Raw genomic sequence first — 17,146 nt, 5'->3', positions numbered from 1 at the left:
AATAGCAGAGTTGGAAGGGGCCGACAAGGCCATCGAGTCCAACCCCCTGTTCAATGCAGGAATCCACCCTAAAGCATCCCTGACAGAGGGTTGTCCAGCTGCCTCTTGAAGGCCTCTAGTGTGGGAGAGCCCACAACTTCCCTAGGTCACTGGTTCCATTGTCGTACTGCTCTAACAGTCAGGACGTTTTTCCTGATGTCCAGCCGGAATCTGGCTTCCTTTAACTTGAGCCCGTTATTCCGTGTCCTGCACTCTGGGAGGATCGAGATGAGATCCTGGCCCTCCTCTGTGTGACAACCTTTTAAGTATTTGAAGAGTGCTCTCATGTCTCCCCTCAATCTTCTCTTCTCCAGGCTAAACCTGCCCAGTTCTTTCAGTCTCTCTTCATAGGGCTTAGTTTCCAGTGTCCCAGTATCCCAGGAGGCTGGCATACAGCGCTTGGATGAAGTGCAGATCTGAAGGTCCCGTTCATGTGTGTTTTAAAGGAGAAAAATCACACACAAACACACATTCTTCATACATGTTAAATCACCTTTCCCCAAGTGGGTTTCCTCCAGATGAGTTGGACTGCCGCTCTCATCATTCCCAGCCACAGAATGATGGGAGGTGCAGTCCAGCACATCTGGAGGAAGCCCACTTGGGCTGGTGTAAACCCACACTGGGCTGATGTAAATCCACTAATCTTCGTAGGTTTTAGTCGTGTGGATGTGTGTGTCCCCCCCAAGTTTAATCACCCTAGGTAACTGATTAATAATGATTTTTGTGAACCGCCCAGAGAGCTTCGGCTATTGGGCAGTATAAAAATGTAATTAAATAAATAAATAATTAAATAAATAATCCATGTGCTGATTTCAGGACCTCCAGTATAGCAGTATAGCAGTGATCTGTCCCATTACCATGTGCAAAGGGAGTTATTTTCTTTAACAGTTGTGAGCTTCCAGAAAGCATAGAGGTAGAACCCTTGAAGGAGACCTGGAGTTCATACAACAGACTTGTGAATAAACACCGGACCAGGATGAAAGAATATACAGAGCCTTTTTGGAGCGGAGGGTTTTACCCTCTTCAGTCAGATGTCCCAATGCCACTCGGTGTGTTCTGACAAATCATGTATTTGCTTGCAAGGTGGCACCAAACCCTGCTGAGGAAATTCTGAGGGATGTGGATGGGGGTGTGGCGATTTAAAGGATCTGATAAAACACACAAGTGTAAAAAGAAATACATATTTGTCCTCATTCTAGGTCGGATGACTAAGGGGGGATCTACACTACTGCTTTTAAAGTGCTTTAAAGCACTTTGAAAACGTTTTGAAAACTGTATACGCAGTGTGTCCTGGGCCCCAACTGTTGTCAAAGCTGTTATAAAGCACTTTATAGTGCTTTAAAGCAGCAGTGTAGATCCCCCCTAAGAGAACTGAACTGCTTTGGAGAATTTCAAAAGCGCCATCTCTATTTAAGGAGGCTAAGGGGAGGTGTGATAGAGGCGGACAAAATTATGCATGGTATGGAGAATGTGGAGAGAGAGACATTTTTCTCCCTCTCTCAAAATACTAGAACCCAATGGGGTCATTCCCATGAAGCTGGTGGGTGGGAGATTCAGGACAGATAAAAGGAAGGACTTCTTCACACGGTGCAGAGTTAACGTATGGAACTCACTACCACAAGACGTAGTGATGGCCACCAATCTGGATGGCTTTAAAAGAGAGTTGGATAAGTTCCTGGAGGCAAAGGCTATCCATGGCTACTAGCCCTGATGGTTGTGTGCTATCTCCAGTATTCGAGGCAGTAAGCCTGTGTGCACCAGTTGCTGGGGAACATGGGCGGGAGGGTGCTGTTGCACCATGTCCTGCTTGTTCATCCCTGGCCGATGGCTGTTTGGCCACCGTGTGAACAGAGTGCTGGACTAGACGGACCCTGGGTCTGATCCAGCATCAGGGCACTTCTGATGTTCTTATGTTCTTAAGTAGAGTGAATGTTCCCGAGTTCCGACACCCCATTTTTTCAACTCTTTGAATCTGTAGCAGGTAATTCTAGGCCGTGTGAAGCTGTTTTGAATTAAATCACAGCACAGGCCCATATAGCCTAGTGATGTTTTCTCCAGGGGTCCCCAAGGTGGCATCTGCAAAGCCCTCCTCCTCCTGACCCATTAATTTAAAAAAAAAACTTGAAAAACTAGGGTGCCAGGTTCTCCTTTCTGTTCCTGAACCTGCTGCTAGTCAGCTGTTCAACAGTCGGGAAGGGAAGAGTTGGTTCATGGCCCCATCCAAACCGTCTTCCAACCACACAGACATTTCCCCTTTAGTCTCTCTCTCTCTCTCTCTTCACTCCCAGCCTCTACCACTATTTCTCTCCCACAGCTGTTTAGGGTCATCACATGGAAAGGAGGACCGGGCGCCTGTATCTTTAACAGTTGTATAGAAAAGGGAATTTCAGCAGGTGTCGTTGTTATGCATGCAGCACCTGGTGAAATGTCCCGCTTCATCACCACAGTTAAAGCGGCAGGAGCCCTGCCCTCTTTTGTATCTGGTCACTCTAGCATAGCTCCTGCAGCTTTAACTGTTGTGATGAAGCGGGAATTTCACCAGGTGCTGCATGCCTAGAAATGACATTTGTTGAAATTCCCTTTTCTATACAGCTATTAGAGATACAGGAGCCCAGTCCTCCTTTCCATAGGGTCACCCTACTAGCCTTGGTCTCCCCTTATCTCCTCTTTCTCTCCTTCCTCCACCCCTTTACCTCACTATTCTCCACCTTCCCAGCCCCCACCTTCACTATCCCCCACCACCACCTCATTTAACTAGCCAGGTCCCCACAGAAGCCATTATGTGACCAGCCACATCCTCCATTTTGTGTCGGTGCCCACAGCAGTTTCTCAAATTCCCAAACGGGCTCATGGGTCCAAAAAGGTTGGGGTCCCCTGGTCTACTGAGGACGCACTGGCATTTCTGGCAGAGCAAGGCCCTTTCCAGCCTGGCTGCCTGAAATTCGTTTAGTTGGAGGCTGAACCTGAGATCTTCTACACCAGCCTTCCTCAACCTGGGGCGCTCCAGATGTGTTGGACTACAACTCCCAGAATGCTCTGGGAATTGCTGGCTGGGGCATTCTGGGAGATGCAGTCCAACACATCTGGAGCGCCCCAGGTTGAGGAAGGCTGTTCTACACCTTCCCCATTTTTTAACTAGAGATGTCAGGGGCTGAACCCTGGGACCTTCTGCATGAAGGTGGATGTTCTCTAGCATTGGGATGGCCAACCAATGAAAAAGGAAAACATTCATCACCCAAAAAGAAGACACACATTTTAACAAAACTTGCACATGCTAATTTATATGAATATATGCAAATTTAGAAACAAGTATTACTATTGAAATTGAAGTGCAGGACATCTCACCCTGGTGGGAAGACTGTGACCAGGTGGCCTGCATGCCTACTTGCTCAGCCTGCTGTCCAGGTGCTAATGGCTGGAAGGGCAATAGTTTTTAGGGTTCTTTCTAGAAAAACATCAGGAAAAACTTCCTGACTGTTAGAGCAGTACGACAATGGAATCAGTTGCCTGGTGAGGTTGTGGGCTCTCCCACACTAGAGGCCTTCAAGAGGCAGCTGGACAACCATCTGTCAGGGATGCTTTAGGGCGGATTCCTGCATTGAGCAGGGGGCTGGACTTGATGGCCTTGTAGGCCCCTTCCAACTCTGCTATTCTATGATTCTATGATTCTCTTTAAACTAGAATTGGACAGACAGACTTTCAGAGAAAGGACTGTCCTCTGTGAAAGAGGACACCTGGCCACCCCTCTACCACTGAGGCAGGCGGGAGGCTTTTAACCAGTCATTTCCTCAATCTTCCTGAGTCTAATGCATTTGCCCTTTGAAGTCCCACACACTTTGCCAGGTCATCTTTTTAAAACAAGGCAGAACCATGCCGGAAAATGTTATTTTCAGCATCGGACAAGGCAGATTTGACCTGAAAACTCTCAAGGTGCCAAACAAGCTTGTTAAAATGGAGGACGGCTGGAAGCAGGAAAACATCAAACCATTTCTTAAGAGCCGAGTGGATTTTGAACTCGCAGGAAAGTTGATTGCCCAAAATAGGTTCTGCTGAACAATTCTTCACCAGCGATCCCATCAGGGTATGTGCAGACGTGGGAGGCATGTGCTGATGAGTTCAGATCTTCACCATCCAAGGCCATGCATGCTTTGATGGGATGTATCTGGCGGAGCAAACAGGCGTGGGTTTCTAAGGACAAGTGTGGGGACGGATGGATGAGTCCTGTGAAGATAACATGCTGCAGGCCTGTCGTGCCTGGAAACTGCACACGCCGGACTGATCACACGCCAGAGGTGCGTGGGTGCTCTGACATAATCCAGTAACAAACACAATGCATTCTGTATCATAGAATCATAGAATAGCAGAGTTGGAAGGGGCCTACAAGGCCATCGAATCCACCCTAAAGCATCCCTGACAGGTGGTTGTCCAGCTGCCTCTTGAAGGCCTCTAGTGTGGGAGAGCCCACCACCTCCCTAGGTCACTGATTCCATTGTCGTACTGCTCTAACAGTCAGGAAGTTTTTCCTGATGTCCAGCTGGAATCTGGCTTCCTTTAACTTGAGCCCGTTATTCCGTGTCCTGCACTCTGGGAGGATCGAGAAGAGATCCTGGCCCTCCTCTGTGTGACAACCTTTCAAGTCCTTGAAGAGTGCTCTCATGTCTCCCCTCCATCTTCTCTTCTCCAGGCTAAACAGGCCCAGTTCTTTCAGTCTCTCTTCATAGGGCTTTGTTTCTAGACCCCTGATCATCCTGGCTGCCCTCCTCTGAACACACTCCAGCTTGTCTGCATCCTTCTTGAATTGTGGAGCCCAGAACTGGACGCAATACTCTAGATGAGGAATAACCAGGGCTGAACCAGTAACTAACCACACCTCCATTAATTCCTGCTTCCTATCATATTATTGTGATAGCAACTCCACAAACATGTGCTTGGTGTTTAAGAACGTCAGAAGAGCCCTGATGCTGGATCAGACCGAGGGTCCATCTAGTCCAGCACTCTGTTCACACAGTGGCCAACCAGCCATCGGCCAGGGATGAACAAGCAGGGCATGGTGCAACAGCACCCTTCCACCCACCCATGTTCCCCAACAACTGGTGCACACAGGCTCACTGCATCGAATACTGGAAATAGCACACAACCATCAGGGCTAGCAGCCACTGATAGCCGTCACCTTCAGGAATTCATCCAACCCCTTTTTAAAGCCATCCTGATTGGTGGCCATCACTACATCTTGTGGTAGTGACTTCCATAGTTTAACTATGCTCTGTGTGGTATTGACCTCAGATACCAGGGAGAAGACCTAGCAAGTGTTAAGGCCCACCTGGTCCTGGATAAGAAATTTCCACAATCTCCTGTTCTTGTCCCAGCCGGGATGCTAAGCAAGGCTAGAACGAGAGGACCGATCTTGAGCAAAGAGGAATCCCGGCGTGGGAAGGAAGGACCGTAGAAGTACAGAAATGATGGGAGAAAAGGCAGGAGGCTGCCCCATTCCGGATAGGACAAAAGCGATATTTTGGCTCTCCAGTACCTGGGACAGCTCCCACAGAAAGCAGATTCTGGTCAGACAAGGCTGAAGCCTCAATGGAGTTCAGGGGATTGCCAAAGAGCCACCTTTGAGGGGTGGGGGGATCTAAAGGGGGGGTTCAGTGGCTCAGCGGTGGGCACTGCGCACCCTTCCATAGCCTCCGACGGTGCCTTCCGCTGTTGGCAATAGGGGCCTCTGGCGGGAGCGCAATGCTATGGGGGAGGGAGGAAGAGAGCAAAAGAGAGAGCCACGGAGAGATGGGGTGTGAAGTGGAGGCAGCAAAGGCTGTGGGAAGACTCTGCTATTCTATGATTCTATTCTCTACTCGGCCCTGGTTAGGCTTCATGTAGAGTATTGCGTCCAGTTTATTTATTTATTTATTTATTTATTTATCATACTTAAACCCCGCTCCTCAGCCAAAAAAGGCTCTCGGTTCTGGGCTCCACAATTCAAGAAGGACGCAGACAAGCTGGAGCGTGTTCAGAGGAAGGCAACCAGGATGATCAGGGGTCTGGAAACAAAGCCCTATGAAGAGAGACTGAAAGAACTGGGCATGTTTAGCCTGGAGAAGAGAGGATGGAGGGGAGACATGATGGCACTCTTCAAATACTTAAAAGGTTGTCACACAGAGGAGGGCCAGGATCTCTTCTCGATCCTCCCAGAGTGCAGGACACGGAATAACGGGCTCAAGTGAAAGGAAGCCAGATTCCGCCTGGACATCAGGAAAAACTTCCTGACTGTTAGAGCAGTACGACAATGGAATCAGTGACCTAGGGAGGTGGTGGGCTCTCCCACACTAGGGGCCTTCAAGAGGCAGCTGGACAACCATCTGCCAGGGATGCTTTAGGGTGGATTGAGCAGGGGGTTGGACTCGATGGCCTTGTAGGCCCCTTCCAGCTCTGCTATTCTATGATTCTATGATGGGGGCCACCCCCACCCCCAACCACCTCCTCAAAATGGCCTCCAGCCCATTTAGTTGCTGACCAAAGCTTGATCACCTGCATAACTCAGACCGGAGAGGGATGGAGGAGCACGGGAAGGACGAAGGTGAAGGAGCAGTGAGGTTAGAATCCAGGAGAGTGAGGCAGCAGCAAAGGTGCAGGTACATATTTCTCACACACACTTTCTGGCCTCTTTCTTAGCCTTAAGGGCTAGAAACTTAATTAAAAAAAAATCCTGAGGTTCTCATGACGCTGGGATTCTGTGCCCAATGCTGTGTTTGCACAGGGCAGTCAAAGACTGTACTATACTATGTGGGTAGAGTCAGAAGCAGAAAGGTGGATGCTTTAAAAGTGAGGACTAGAGCCTTGAAATTTATTTAGTTATTTATATTTATTTATTTATTACGTTTATATACCGCCCCATAGCCGAAGCTCTCTGGGTGGTTTACAAAAGTTAAAAACAGTAAACAGTAAAAAAAAAAGGTATACAAAATTTATATCCATCAAAAACATAAAAACAACAGTATAAAAACAACAGTATCCATTTTAAAACAACAGTTCTGGGGTCCGTTAAAAATTACAGTTATACCATCCTACGAAGAAGAGAGAGAGAGAGAGAGATTGATTTATCGTGCAATCCTATGCTTGTCTACTCAGAAGTAAGCCCAACTGAGTTCAATAGTCCCTGGTATATATAGAATTGCAGCCTTAGAAAAACTGTCCTGAAATAACTGCGAAATGGAAAGCAGCAGGAGCAGAAAAATCGGAAGTATATCTTGTTTCTTGGGAAGGGGGGGTGTCACCCTGCCCGCTGGAGACAAGCGATCCATTAGCCCCTGCTGAGAACGGCGATCTAAGCTGCATTGGAAAATAGTCTGGCATACTTTGAAATGATCAAAGATTTCACGATAATTAATACAAGAAGAAAGCACGGAGACAATTAATTCCAGTGCTGCTGAACAAAATGTCAGTGTAATTAATCGGGAGCTGGGAGCCCCACCCCCACCCACCCTCGTCCTGCGCCTGCATGCAGAAGAACTCCCACCTGTGTTGACAGACGGATTTTGGCCTCTTCCACAAAGGGCTTTCTAAAGTGGGGGTGCAGAACCTCAGGCCCGTGAGCCAAACCCGGCCCTCCTGGGTTGCCGAATCCAGTCCCTCCCCCTGGGGTTTCCCAGAATGCATCACTCCTTCCCCTGGCCCAATCCCCTTTCCCTTGACCATTGTTTGCGGGGTGCCTTCCTGGCTTTCCCCCCATTCCAAGAGGATGACAACATGCTTCCCCTAAGGCAGCCTTCCTCAACCTGGGGCGCTCCAGATGTGTTGGACTGCATCTCCCAGAATGCCCCAGCCAGCTGGGGCATTCTGGGAGTTGCAGTCCAACACATCTGGAGCGCCCCAGGTTGAGGAAGGCTGCCCTAAGGCTTAGCTACTGGCATCTAGAAGCTAAAAGAGGCTGGTATTTTGGCCCCTCCCCTTTCTCCATTGCTGCTCCCACCACTAGAACAGGGCTCCTGAAAGCTTCTCTGAAATGGTTGACCATTCCCTGAAGCTGGACAACCACCTGTCAGGGATGCTTTAGGGTGGATTCCTGCATTGAGCAGGGGGGTGGACTCGATGGCCTTGTAGGCCCCTTCCAACTCTGCTATTCTATGATTCTATGATTCTATGGAATCCAGCCCTGGGACGGAGTTTCCCCCGTTCTACAGCCTGACCGCCATTTGTTATCTTGGTTTTCCAGCCATAATTAAGCCATGGTTTAGCCCCTGCACACAGGTGCCTTCCGTCCCGTTCCTCTTTCTTTTTGGATGTGGAATGCACCCGCCCAGGCCCGAAAGGAGCGATAATTGAGTGGGCAACAGGGTTGGCGAGTGTGTGTGTGTGTGTGTGTGTGTGTGTGTGTGTGTGTGTGTTCAGCTAAAATCCCATGGGAGCAGGAACGTTGTATTAGATTGCAGCATCATTAAGAGGACATGAATGATCGAGATGAATCATGATCAACTGTCACACATAAGGCTGAAGGTCCGAAAAGGCACCTGTCACAGGGGACCCAGAGGTGATGCGGTGTTATTGCAGTGATCTGCACAGCCCAAAAGGAGGGAGGCTTCCCACAAACTTCATAGCCTCCAAAGGCGGCTTTGACCTGCTTCCTAGACGCCTGTCCATCACCTGATGATGATGGCATCAACATCATCATCAGTATCATCGTAAATAACAATAACAACAACATGGGCTCTAGTAGTCCTGGTCCTTTCTAGCTTTTTAGCTCCTCAGTCTCCTCACCATCGTGAGGATCATGAATAATGTAAATGTGGTTCATAGAATCATAGAATCATAGACTAGCAGAGTTGGAAGGGGCCTACAAGGCCATCGAGTCCAACCCCCTGCTCAGTGCAGGAATCCACCCTAAAGCATCCCTGACAGATGGCGGTCCAGCTGCCTCTTGAAGGCCTCGAGTATAGGAGAGGCCACAACCTCCCTAGGTCACTGGTTCCATTGTCGTACTGCTCTAACAGTCAGGAAGTTTTTCCTGATGTCCAGCTCGAGAAGAGATCTTGGCCCTCCTCTGTGTGACAACCTTTCAAGTATTTGAAGAGTGCTCTCATGTCTTCCCTCAACCTTCTCTTCTCCAGGCTAAACAGGCCCAGTTCTTTCAGTCTCTCTTCATAGGGCTTTGTTTCCAGACCCCTGATCATCCTGGTTGATCATCAAGGAGTTGATCAACCTGATTGATGATCAAGGAGCTACATTGAATCCTGGCCCTGAATGTTGGTCCAGTCTCTGGCCGGAGGCGAAATCCCCCAGCCCTGGGTGCAGAGAACGATGCTGAGTCCTGATGTCTCTGGCCCCCTCCCAGGTTGTCAGCTGCCAGAGCTGGTTGCCTTCGTTGCCAAGCACACCCGCCTCATCGGTGCGGTGCAGGCGTAGTCTCGCAGGTCGGCTGTTGCTCCGGGGGACTGTAATGTCCAATCTGTTGATTAGACCAGGCAGAGCACAAACAAGAGTCCGGTGCGCTGACCCCCTCCTTGCAAGGACAGTAGGCCGGCTTCAGGCAGAGAAGCCACTGCGGCAGAGCGGTGGGCGAATGGACCCAAATCCCAGCCTAGGATTGGCGCTTCCCAGGCCAGCATCCCTCCCATTCATCAGTGGGATGGCGGGGGCATTTCTGAGTCCACTCCTATGCTACACCTCAGCAGGCAGAAGGTGCCGCTCTGCTGACCCAACAAGGGCAGGTGTTTTGCAAAGCTAGTGGGTCAGTTCAGTACCCAGCCACCCCCACCCCCAATACTTTACAGCTGGGAAGAATGTATTGTTTTCCAGGAAAATTCATTCCCCACCCCGCTACCCTGAAAATTGCAGCTAAACTGTTGGGTTATTGTGCCAGAACTTTTCTCCTTCTGGAACTCTGTTTGTGCTCAGAAACAAACACACATCACGCAGGTCTTACACAGCAGAGCTGGTTTATTTCCTTCAGGCTTCTGTGCAGTTCAATTCAGATCAGTTCAGATCAGCACACTGAGGCATACACAGAGAGCAGTGATCAGTAAGCAGTGATCAGTAAGCAGTGATCAGTTCCATTTTACACAAGTGAGAAACTATATACAGATCTACACAATTCTTATCTACATTACATACAGCTGTGATGAGGCTAACTTAGAATCTTGGCAAGGTTCCCAGAACAGCCTCTATCTCAAGGTAATTGCCCACAGATAGACTTTCTCTGTTTAACCCTGAGATAGCCATACACACACAATTTTAATGACTAAGCAAGTATTTCTTTTCATATACTTAACAGTCCTCCTCTTGCGCATGTTGTTTAAATTGTGTTACAATCTGAGACCCAGCTTTAAAAGCATCTCTTTGTGTTTTACCATTGATACTGGTTTTGTGAATAAATCAGCCAACATCATTTCAGATGGACAATATTCAAGCTTAATCCAGCCCTTCTGAATTATATCTTTCACATGAGAATAACGAACATCCACATGTTTAGTTCTTGGTTTACACTTTTCAGATGTAGCCATACTAATACATGCCTGATTATCCTCAAATATGGTTACTGGTGTCTCAATTTCCAACCTTAGGTCAGCAAATAATTGTTTATACCACTCAATCTCATTACAAGCCAGAGATAAACTGATATATTCTGCTTCTGCACTAGAGGTTGCTACACAATTTTGTTTTCTTGTAACATTCCACCTGTCCTTCCTCATTTTGTTTTACTTTGAATACCCATTTACTGTTAATGGCTTTACGACCTTCAGGTAAAGGTACTAGCTCCCACGTTTCATTTTTTTTCATTGCTCTGATTTCCTCTGACATTGCTTCATGCCAGCCCTGAGCTTCTGTAGGTTCCATTTCCTGAATTTCCTCAAATGAAGTAGGTTCATAGGCTATTAGTAAAGCTCTATGAGAAACCTGTTTGCTTTGGTATTCATCTGAGTAACGAATTGGAGCTTTGCGTTCCCTTTCTGGTCGCTTTGGCATAGTTACAGGCATAGTTTCCTCCTTGACAGTTTCTTCCCCCTCCCTCTCTTGCTGAGATTGTTCAGGAATTTCTTCCATTTCTACAGCTTTCTGTTCTACAGGCAAACTTACATACTGTTTTGTTTCCTGCATTTGTTCATGAAAAATTACATCTCTGCTCACAATTACACTTCTGTGATATGGAGACCACAAACGATAGCCTTTTGTTTGTGTATCATATCCCAACAGTTTACATTCCAAACCTCTTTGAGCTAGCTTTCCTGGTCTGTTTTCTTTCTGAATATGAGCAAAACATTTACTTCCAAAAACCCTTATATGTGACACTCTAGGTTTTCTTTTGTAAAACATTTCATATGGAGTTTTTTCATGTACAGAGTGGTAAAGCCTGTTTAACAAATAATTTGAGGTGGACAAAGCTTCTGCCCAGAACAGGTTAGACAATCCTGACTCTCTCAATAGAGCTCTTAACATGTTCTGCAAGGTTCTGTTTTTCCTTTCTGCAACTCCATTTTGAAATGGTGAATATGGAGCAGTAAGGTCATGTTGTATACCCTCATCACTGAGGAATTTTTTTAATTGGTTGCTAAGAAATTCACCTCCCCGGTCCGTTCTTAGATTAGCTATAGGTTCTTTAAATCTATTTTTACTCCACTTAACAAAGGCTTTGAACTTTCCAAAAGTTTCACTCTTCTGTTTTAACACATACACAAATCCAAATCTACTGTAATCATCAACAATAGACAAGAAAAATCTGTTTCCTCCTTGACTTGTCTCAAAAGGACCTGCAAGATCTGCATGAATTAATTCAAAAATTCTTTTTGTTGTTCTCTCACTATGTTTTGGAATGTTTGACTTATGACACTTGGTTTCACTGCATACATTACATTCTACATAGTTAGAACATGGTTTGATTTTCACCCCTTCACACAATTCTGGAATCTTAGAAATTATTTTATAGTTAGCATGACCAAATCTTTTATGAATTAAATGGATACACTCTTGGTGTGGTTTGCAATTGGCTATTGTTTTTGTTGTGACTTTGCTGGCTACAACTTCATGTTCTGTACAAGTATTAATCACATACAAAGATTCTTTCATTATTCCCTGCACACACACCTTGTTTCCCTGTTTTATAGTACAATTTTCTTCAGTAAAACAAACCTCATACCCCATTTCTGTTAACTGAAACACACTTAGAAGGTTTGTTTCTAATTCTGGTACATATAAAACACTTTGTAGTTCAACTCCCAGACAATCAAAATATACATTACCCACACCACAAATCTGGATTTTTGTTCCATTTGCAAGGGTAACACACTTTTGCTTTGAAGTAGAAGTTTCCAAGGTTACAAATGAAAGTTTGTCTTTTGCCATACTTATTGAAGCCCCAGAGTCCAAAAACCAAGGATTCATTGTCTCTTTGACTCTTGCTAGAAGACACTTCTTTTTTGATTCAGCTTCATTCATGTTGTTTTCTTCTCTCCACTTTGCTGTTGACTGCTTTTTCTTCTTGTTGTTGCAATCCCGCCTTAAGTGTCCTGTGGAACCACAGTTAAAGCATTTCCTTGCCTTTAATGCAGCCACCACATCAGAAGATTTATGGCTTTGTTGAAATTCAGCCACAGGATGTTTAAAACTCTGTTGTTTTGAAGCTTGTCTTCTTTCATAGGTTTCCAGTAGTTTTCCATCTACATACTCAAGGGTTAAATTTTTCTCCTCTTGACTTTCCATCATGGTGACAACCGCGTCGTACGATGAATCAAGACTTGACAAAATCACATAGACTTGGTGTATAGTTGTAAACTCCATCCCTCGTGCCCTGAGTTGATTGAAGATTTCTCTCATGCTTTTCAAATGGTTTGACATAGACTCCCCTGGTTTCAGCTTCATTCCATACAGCTTCCGGGTTAGAATTATTTTACTGCCCGCTGTTTCTCTTTGATATACAGCTTGTAGCGCATTCCAGCACTCTTTTGATGTATTCAAAAACTGAATGAAGGAAATTTGAGAGTCTTCCACAGCTAATGCAATAACTGCCATTGCTTTTGCATCGTCCTTAAACCATTTAGCATTCTGTGGATCTGCTCTATCTGGTGGATCCTCTGTGACTACATACCACAGTTCAGCCTGAATCAGATACATTTGCATTTTGTAAGACCATAATGCATAGTTAGAGTCATTCAGCTTTTCCAACAATTGATGCAAACCAGACATATTAGCTCCTGCCATTTCCTCTGCTTTAGGAATTGGTATCTCACCGTCCTTCTGCTCAGAGTCCTCCTCAGAGTCAGCCGACTGAGATTTTTCCTCACTTTGCAGCACTGGCTTTAGCTTGATGTCTTCCTTCATCAACAGTTTTCTGTTTTAGCAGACTCCTGGTTCTGATACTGCACTGTTCCCATCAAGTTCTGGTTCTTCTGCCTGTATTAGGCTGGCGTAGGCTGGTCTAGGCTAGACTGGGCCCATAACCTTTGTTGGGTTATTGTGCCAGAACTTTTCTCCTTCTGGAACTCTGTGCTCAGAAACAAACACACATCACGCAGGTCTTACACAGCAGAGCTGGTTTATTTCCTTCAGGCTTCTGTGCAGTTCAATTCAGATCAGTTCAGATCAGCACACTGAGGCATACACAGAGAGCAGTGATCAGTAAGCAGTGATCAGTTCCATTTTACACAAGTGAGAAACTATATACAGATCTACACAATTCTTATCTACATTACATACAGCTGTGATGAGGCTAACTTAGAATCTTGGCAAGGTTCCCAGAACAGCCTCTATCTCAAGGTAATTGCCCACAGATAGACTTTCTCTGTTTAACCCTGAGATAGCCATACACACACAATTTTAATGACTAAGCAAGTATTTCTTTTCATATACTTAACATAAACTCAGTGGGAACAGGGAATTCTGAGGATGTTGGCAGATGATGCTATGGACCTTGGACAGCTCCTTTGGGGTGCTGACAGGTTCTGATTGAAACCTGGTTGCATGTTTCCTCGTTTGGTTCTGGGCTCTGAGGCCTGGATGCCCAGTGCCCAGAATTTCACCCACTGCTTGTACCCAGTCTCTCAGCCCACTCGTTTCCTGGGGGAAGTCTTGGAATCCACAGAGATGTGTTTATGTAAGACGGCTCCACCCGCGTCTTTGGAAAGGAGAGGAGTTCCTTGCCACAGCTTTTTGGCCCCTGTTTATGGGGTTGATGCATTTCCCCACTCCTACCCTGGGTCCCACCTTTTCCACGTGGGTCTGCATTTTGGTGAGACGGCTGCCAACCAGGATTTCGTTTTGGCGGAAGGGCAGGAGCTTACGATACACCCAAGGCGAAAACGACTGGGTGGGAAAGTAGGGTGTCGGGGAGCCAGTGGGGTGACAATGTGTGGGTCAGAGAGTGGAAAGGAGTTTTTGTGAACTGCCCAGAGAGCTTCGGCTATTGGGCGGTATAGAAATGAAATAAGTAAATAAATAAAATAAGAAGTTGGGGAAGTGTTCAGGAGAGGCAGGAAACATGATGCAGTCAAAAGCCGCTCCGTGCTGTGTATGAGAGGAGGACGTTACCGGGGGCGCCCACTGCCAGAGCTCCACATTCAAGGCGGTGCCGTTGGCATGTCCTTGCGCTGGGCATGTGCACCTGTGGGCACAGAGGGCCCCAACTATGATCCTACAGCAAGCTAGTCAGCTGGATCATAGAATCATAGAACAGAATCATAGAATAGCAGAGACGGAAGGGGCCTACAAGGCCATTGAGTCCAACCCCCTGCTCATTGCAGGAATCCACCCTAAAGCATCCCTGGCAGAGGGTTGTCCAGCTGCCTCTTGAAGGCCTCTAGTGCAGGAGAGCCCACAACCTCCCTAGGTAACTGGTTCCATTGTGGTACAGCTCTAACAGTCAGGAAGTTTTTCCTGATGTCCAGCTGGAAACTGGCTTCCTTTAACTTGAGCCCGTTATTCCGTGTCCTGCACTCTGGGAGGATCGAGAAGAGATTCTGGCCCTCCTCTGTGTGACAACCTTTTAAGTATTTGAAGAGTCCTATCATGTCTCCCCTCCATCTTCTCTTCTCCAGGCTAAACATGCCCAGTTCTTTCAGTCTCTCTTCATAGGGCTTTGTTTCCAGACCCCTGGTCATCCTGGTTGCCCTCCTCTGAACATGCTCCAGCTTGTCTGCGTCCTTCTTGAATTGTGGAGCCCAGAACTGGATGCAATACTCTAGATGAGGCCTAACCAGGGCCGAATAGAGAGGAACCAGGACCTTACACGATTTGAAAGCTATACTTCTATTAATGCAGCCCAAAATAGCATTGGCCTTTCTTGCAGCCCTATCGCACTGTTGGCACATATTCAGCTTACGATCTACAACAATTCCAAGATCCTTCTCGTTGTAGTATTGCTGAGCCAAGTATCTCCCACCTTGTAACTGTGCATTTGGTTTCTATTTCCTAAATGTAGAACTTGGCATTTATCCTTATTAAATTTCATTCTGTTGTTTTCAGCCCAGCACTCCAGCCTAACAAGATCACTTTGAAGTTTGAATCACTTCGAATCATAGAAGAGCTGAGTCGGAAGGGGCCTCTAAGGCCATCGAGTCCAACCCCCTGCTCAATGCAGGAATCTACATTAGAGCATCCCTGACAGGTAGCTGTCCACCTGCCTCTTGAAAGCCTCTAGTGTGGGAGAGGCCACCACCTCCCTGGGTAACTGGTTCGATTGTCGTACTGCTCTAACAGTCAAGAAGTTTTTCCTGATGTCCAGCCAGGATCTGGCTTCCTGTCACTTGAGCCCATAATTCTTTGTCCTGCACCCTGATGAATAGCTGCTGACAGAAACAGAATAATAGACCTGGGGCTTGCTTCTGCACCCAAAAATGCCAACTCAAGCCACACATTCAAAAATAAAGCTTTTTTATTATTATTGGTTGGTTGACTAATTAAATTTCTTAGTCACATTTCTCTTTAAAAAGCAGTCTAAGGGGACTTAGAACAGAATTATGAAAACAAACCGAATATAAAACAGGAGAACATGATAAAAACCAATAAGCCATCAGGATGGACCAGCAAAAAATAAAAATAATAAAATAAAGATGCATAAAAATCCATCAACTGCCATCAAATGTCTGGGAGTAAAATACTGACCTGATGCCAAAAAGATGATCATGTTGGTGCCAGGCGGGCCTCACTGGGGAGAGCATTCCACAGTCACGGGGTGGGGATGTGGGGGGGGAGGGGGGGCACCGCTGAAAAGCTATTTATCACAAAGGCTTCAGCCTCCAAAGGAAGCTGACCTTGTAAAGCAGGCGAAGGGAAACTTTTTTCTCTTTTCTGTCGAAGGCCACATTCCCGTGGATTAATCTGTCAAAGGCTGCATGCGGGCAGTAGGCAGGGCCAGATCCGGCCCACGTTCTTTCTCTCCTAGGAACAGCACCACTCAGCACATCTCTCAGTGGAGGCTGGTGGCTTTGATTTTGGTGGGGCTGTGAATCCATTCTGGGTTTCAGCCAGAATTCTGGAGGAGCTCTCCAAGGTGATGAACCTGTTTTGGGTGTAGGGTTCAGCATCTTGGAGGGCTCCCTGAGAGTTTTGGCTGATTCCCTCTCTTCCTGTTTCAGTTCCTCCTTCACCAGCCTGCATCCCCCGTCTGTCCCTTTACACACAGCCACGATCCGGCCCCCTCTTCCTCTTCCTCCATATCTATGACTAGCTCAGGGCCCCATCTCCAGCCAGTCTCTAACCAGACGCTGCAAAAGGTGCCACCCCTGTACCTTTTCGGGTGGGAGGGCAGGGGAACCTTACTCCACCGGGAGCTGCCGCTTCAAGGCCATTGGGGGACCTTGAGGGGGCAGCCCCCGTGCTCCCTCTGCCCCTTGCCCTTCCAGTAGGGAAGGGAGACGCTCCAGGATCTGCTGGGGAGCTAGAGGCAGTGTGGACACCACAGTAGGGCCAAGGAGGAGCGGATGGGGCCATGGCTAGACGGGAATGCGGTGTGGGCCGGATGTGTTCCATCCCTGCTGCGAAGACCACCCAGAACAGCCTATTGCTCAGCTGCGGCGAAGACCACGCAGTTGACCTGCAACCGTACAGGGCTTCGTGGAAACCCCGTGAGGAAGAGCCAACCTACCGTACCTTGGCCACAGTGGGGCGGAGGGAACCATTTTAGGGCTAC

At 47.1% G+C, this 17,146-nt stretch overlaps 1 protein-coding gene across 1 annotated transcript in view; it reads left to right on the top strand.

Annotated features, from left to right (window-relative positions):
* Positions 1 to 17,146, top strand: part of CCM2 (CCM2 scaffold protein) — a 247,433-nt gene that overhangs the window by 75,389 nt on the left and 154,898 nt on the right. The window lies entirely within an intron of this gene.

The sequence above is a fragment of the Elgaria multicarinata genome, chromosome 1 (genome assembly GCF_023053635.1).
Source record: "Elgaria multicarinata webbii isolate HBS135686 ecotype San Diego chromosome 1, rElgMul1.1.pri, whole genome shotgun sequence".
NCBI classification, from domain to species: Eukaryota; Metazoa; Chordata; class Lepidosauria; order Squamata; family Anguidae; genus Elgaria; species Elgaria multicarinata.
This window is presented reverse-complemented; position numbering and strand designations above follow the sequence as displayed.